Source organism: Periplaneta americana, chromosome 14 (genome assembly GCF_040183065.1).
Source record: "Periplaneta americana isolate PAMFEO1 chromosome 14, P.americana_PAMFEO1_priV1, whole genome shotgun sequence".
Classification (NCBI taxonomy): Eukaryota; Metazoa; Arthropoda; class Insecta; order Blattodea; family Blattidae; genus Periplaneta; species Periplaneta americana.
This window is the reverse complement of record NC_091130.1, coordinates 68,439,733-68,445,732: the sequence shown is the minus strand read 5'-3', so window position 1 is coordinate 68,445,732 and position 6,000 is coordinate 68,439,733.

Genomic DNA, 6,000 nt, shown 5'->3' with positions numbered 1-6,000 from the left:
CAGAACTGTTAAAGTTTAATGTTATATTAATTATTCTTCTTCGTCACTTAAATCGAACAAGCTTTTAAAAATTTGGAGTTATGCCTGGCATTACAATTGTGAGCTAGTAGAATAAATTCTCGTCTGAAATGCGTGATCTTGATTTGGATTTTGAAATGGCCAATTGAGGAAAAAAATACAAACAAAGAAGGAATTTTCATAACAAAATTCCGAAAATGTGGATATTTTAATTTAAAAATTTAATGGGAAGCATACATACAGTAGCCTACAGTACTCTTTACTGTGACCTAATGGTTAGATATGTTCTGAGGGATAAAATAATACGTTAATATTTATATTTGTTCTGACTTGGCATTCCATTTTCTTTATATTTTTTTGTCAATTTTACTTTCTTTTCATATTTCAATGCATGATGTATCAATGAAAATTCATTTCATATTTTTCCATCTTGTACACTACACAAAACTTAAATTTTTTCAGCTGTTCTGCTCCAGCAACTGCCTCAAAGAGCGGAATTTTGCAGTGAGATCCACCGTTGATTGCCAGTGCTTCACCTTATCAGACTGCTATCGGTATAGAAAACATCTAGGGGCGGACATGGTGGGAGGATCATGTGGTTCTATTCGACTCCTTGCGAAATGTTCTACTAATGCCCATGTCTGAAAGGAAAGAATGTTTATAAAATTGTGGTCCTTGTTCTGTAATGGCTGATTCTGACATCTTATCGAGAAGATTTTTCTCCTTTAATCTGGAAGCTAGCAGTTCTGCATTGTCTTTTGAGAGTGAAAGGTCTCTAATGAGATCAATTAATTCAGATTGTGTAAATCGTTGTAGTTCGGAATTTTAAAACTGAGGAATGTAGTCTAGATCAGAAGAACATTGTAATTCTCCACGGGCAGTATTATCTTCAAATTCGATTTCTCGAAAATTTTCCATTTCATTTTCTGGAGGATTCGGAACTGATAAGTTATCGTCATGAGGAACTGGTCTCATTGCAGATGCAAGATTTAAATGTAACAATTTTATGTTTTTTCTTTGCTAAAATAAAGAACCCTTAATATTCACAGAAAAAAACTAGCAATATCAGGAAATAAGTGTACACAGCGATACACTGTGCCCTGCAAAGGAAGGGGCTGCAGCTGAGTGTAAGAAATTGAAAGCAGAGTAATTCGAGAATAAATAAAAAACTATACGTGATAGAAAATACTACAACCAGAAATTAACCCAGCACATCAATCTCTATGAAGTGGATCATTTAGTTTTATCGGCGAGAATTCATTGTTGACCTGTGTTATGAGTTATGAGCACGCTGCAATCTCGTAGTCATTCGGTCATTCAGCTAAGTACTGTAAGTTTTGTTGATTTTCTGCTCTCCTTTACATGTGTAACAAAATATAGTTAGTAACACTGCATCGTATAGCATATAGCAATTTGTAATATGGTCTGAGTGGGGAAGAAAATAACTCACAGAAAGTGGGGGGGGGGGTAATAGATGTACTGTGACCAGCGAACTGTTAATACTTGGCTGTTTCATTGATTATATGATGGAAGAGGTACATTTATAAATATGGGATTTATAATTTAATTTGCCCATCAATATATGTTTTCAAACATGATTCTACATTTCCAACGAAAAACCTTTGATGTCATCACAAACAAAAATCAACTTTTATGCTAGTTATAGAACCGACATCATTAATGGCGTTTGCTCATTATACTACAACGAACTGAAGTATTAGCAAGTCTAGTACTTACACTCACGAAGCTCAATACGTAGGGAATATGCATCCATAGATAGTTGCTAACCACTAGGATCACTACTGTCACCTCATCACAGACAATGTGAAATAGTGCTGGCACAGTCTATTGTTCCTAGTACTCTCATCATCTTAAGCTTCGTGACTGTATATAGTAGACTGGTATTAGGATTTATATGAAACAAACCAGAGGTTGCATACTGTAGAATTACCAACAGAAATAGAATTGTGGGGAGAAAAAAACACTATCACGGGGAAAAGGATAACAGACTACGGGGAAGAAAAAAACACTCTTATGTATTGTTACATGTGCTTCATGATAACATTTCCAGTACCGGTACAGTGTAAATCATTAGCGAGTGAAGTTCAGTTCTGTCATAATGATGAGGAATTGCATTAAGAAACCGAAAAAATAAACAGAAGAACAGCTACAGAAAGCCATCAGTGATATTAAGGTAAGTTCTACAAGCCACAATAAGCTTAGACCTATGTCAACTCAGACTGATTTTGAAGAGATTGCTGTAGGCCAAGATACTTGACAGTCTATTACGCATGCTCCAAGGTTTTTCGAAGACCTTTTCTTATCTAAAGTGGGAAGCAGTTCTTCGAAGCCCAGAGCACAAAAGCGAATGATTGTTCCAAATGCAGCTGCAATCACTTCTGAAAACAAAAACAGAAGGAGCATGCACCTACAAAACAGAAGACAGTAGACACCAACAGTGATGCTCATACCTCAGTAAAAACAAAGCAGCACACTATGAAGATGAAAAGTGACAGAAAATAGTTTACCTACAAAAAAGGATTGCTAGCAAAAGTGAATTATTATTTGATTTTAAATGTATGACTCATGAATCTACGTATTATTGTCATAGATAAAAAGGAAAAGCATACGTTTTCTTTTTCCTTACAGTTGTTATTGTCCCATCACCCCCACAGGTTGAGGAATTTACATCTCACCGAACTGTGTTCTATGCACTTCAAATAAAACAGTGAATCTCGACCACCACAACAGATGCACAGCCTTATTCCTACATAATACTTACCGGTACTTACTTACAAATGGCTTTTAAGGAACCCGGAAGTTCATTGCTGCCCTCACATCAGTCTGCTAACGATCCCTATCCTGTGCAAGATTAACCCAGTTTCTACTATCATATCCCACCTCCCTCAAATCCATTTAATATTATCCTCCCATCTACACCTCGGCCTCTCCAAATGTCCTTTTCCCTCCGGCCTCCCAACTAGCACTCTATTATATGCATTTCTAGATTCCCCCATACGTGCTGCATGTCCTGCCCATCTCAAACGTCTGGATTTAATGTTCCTAATTATGTCAGGTGAAGAATACAATGCGTGCAGTTCTGCATTGTGTAACTTTCTCCATTTTCCTGTACCTTCATCCCTCTGAGTTCCAAATATTTTCCTAAGAACCTTAATCTCTGTTCCTCTCTTAAAGTAGATTTTCGTCGTTTCGTTTTCATAAAAAAAAAAAAAAAACAAAAAAGATATTTTGAATTCAATATTTTCTAATGTTATCATAATAGGAAAAATAAGAGTTCTTGGAGTGTTAGTAAGAATTAGTTAAAGTATTCTTCCATTTTTTTTGTATTCAGTGATATCTTCATTATGTTGCTTCTGGATGAATCGAAATTAACTTTTAATTCATTGTTTTACGGAGTAGAATAAAAGACTTCGGTTAAAATTATATATATATATATATATATATATATATATATATATATATATATATATATAATTTATAGGGCCTAGAATTTAGATAGCCTTTTTTGCTAAGAAATCTGTTGTTTCATTATCCTTTGTACCAAAAACAGAGAGGATTCACTGTAGGGTAATCTTTTAATTCACTCTGTTTAGTCTAAAATGTGCATCATTTTTCTGCAATCTCTATTATTTAATCCAGTCCCTACCATCATATCCCACCTTCCTCAATTCTATTTTAATATTATCCTGCCATCTACGTCTCGGCCTCCCCAACTTTCCCTTTTTCCCTCATTTCTTCCAACTAATACTCTATATGCATTTCTAGATTCATCCATACATGCTACATGCTCTCCCCATCTCAAACGTCTGGATTTAATGGTCCTCATTATATTAGGTAAAGAATACAATGTGTGCAGTTCTACGTTGTGTAAATTTCTCCATTCTCCTGTAACTTAATCCCTCTTAGTCTCAAATATTTTCTTAAGCACCTTTTCTCGAACATCTTTAACCTCCGTTCCTCTCTCAAAGTGAGAGTCCAAGTTTCACAACCATACCGAACAACTGGTACTGCAACTGTTTTATAAATTCTAACTTTCAGATTTTTCGAGAGTAGACTGGATGATAAAAGCTCCTGAACCAAATAATAACAGCTATTTCTCATATTTATTCTGCATTTAATTTCCTCCCAACTGTCATTTATATTTGTTACTGTTGCTCCAAAGTACTTTAATTTTTCCACCTTTTCAAAGGATACATTTCCAATTTTTATATTTAATTACATTTCGTACAATATTCTGGTCACGAGACATAACCATATACTTTGTTTTTTCGAGGTTTTACTTCCAAACTAATCTCTTTACTTATTTAAAGTAAAATTCCCGTGTTTTCTCTAATCGTTTGTGGATTTTCTCCTAACATATTCACATCATCCACATAAACAAGCAGCTGATGTAACCCGTTCAGTTCCAAACCCTCCCTGTTTTCCTGGACTTTCTTAATGGCATATTCTAGGACAAAATTAAAAAGTAAAGGTGATAGTGCATCTCCTTCCTTCAGTCCACAGTAAATTGGAAAAGCATCAGACAGAAACTAACCTACACGGACTCTGCTGTACATTTCATTGAGACACATTTTAATTAATCGAACTAGTTTCTAGGGAATATGAAATTTAATAAGATTATTATATAAAACTTCTCTCTTAACCGAATCGTATACCTTTTTAAATCTACGAATAATTGATGTACCATGCCCTTATACTCTCATTTTTTCTCCAATATCTGTTGAATACGAAAACTCTGATCAGTATTCGATCTATTATGCTTAAAACCACATTGATGATCTACAATAATTTCATCTACATATAGAGTTATTCTTCTCAAAAGAATATTCGACAAAATTTTGTATATCAACAAAAGTGATATTCCTCGAAAGTTACTACAGTTAGTCTCCCCCCCTCCCTTTCTTAAATATAGGTACAATTATTATGGACTCCTTCCATTGGTCGGGTACAATTTTCTTCTCCAAAATAGCATGTATAAGCTTAAAAATATCACTAGATAATGCATTTCCATCCTCTTGTATTAGTTCTGATAGAATTTGATCGATACCTGGAGACTTGTACTTTTTCAGATTTTCTATCACAATTCTGATTTCAGAAAGTTTGGGTTTTGGGTATATATTTTAATTTTATCTCGAACATTACTATTTGGTCTATGCACATTTAGTAGTTGCCCAAAATAGTTTTCCATCTGTAATCTTCATCTTACGATGTTTGGTGACGTATACACGTCTGTTGATGTGACATATTAATGAATTTAAATACTATTATAGTCACAATCACAGGAGAACAGGAAGTCGCAGGTTCGATTCCCGCTCGAGGTTGTGAAATTTTTCTTTCATACCATGGCATGATTGTGACTATAATAGTATTTAAATTCAGTTTTCCATCTGTTCAGGATGGAATGAGAGTTTGCAAGCAAGTCACCTTTCTCATCTTTGATCACGTTTATCCTTGCTTGATATCCTTTCTTAAATTCCTTTATGCCCTTATAGACCTATAAATCTCTAATGTTTTTATTCCTACTATTTATTTCTACTTCACTGAGTTATTCCTTCAAATAATCTCTCTTTTTGTTCCTAAGTGTACGACTTGCTTCCCGTCTTTCATTGAAATAATTATCTCTGTTTGCCTGGGCTGGATTCTGTACGAATTTCAATTTTGCCTGTTTCCTTCTTTCAACTACCATGCAACAATCTTCTTCAAACCACGGTTTCTTTTTCTTAATTTTATAATAGCCTATGCTCTGCTCAGCTACAATTTTGATACTTTCCCACACGTTATTAGTATCTAATTCTCCTGAACTTCGTCGAAACTTCCTAAAGTGGGAAACCTATTTGAAATTTCGATTTGATAAGAATTTTCTCTCACTCTACATTTTCATCATTTCGATTATTGTCTGGAAGAAATGAAAAAATAGCATCCAGGGGAATATTGTCTTCGTCTCAAAGGGAAATGCAGCAA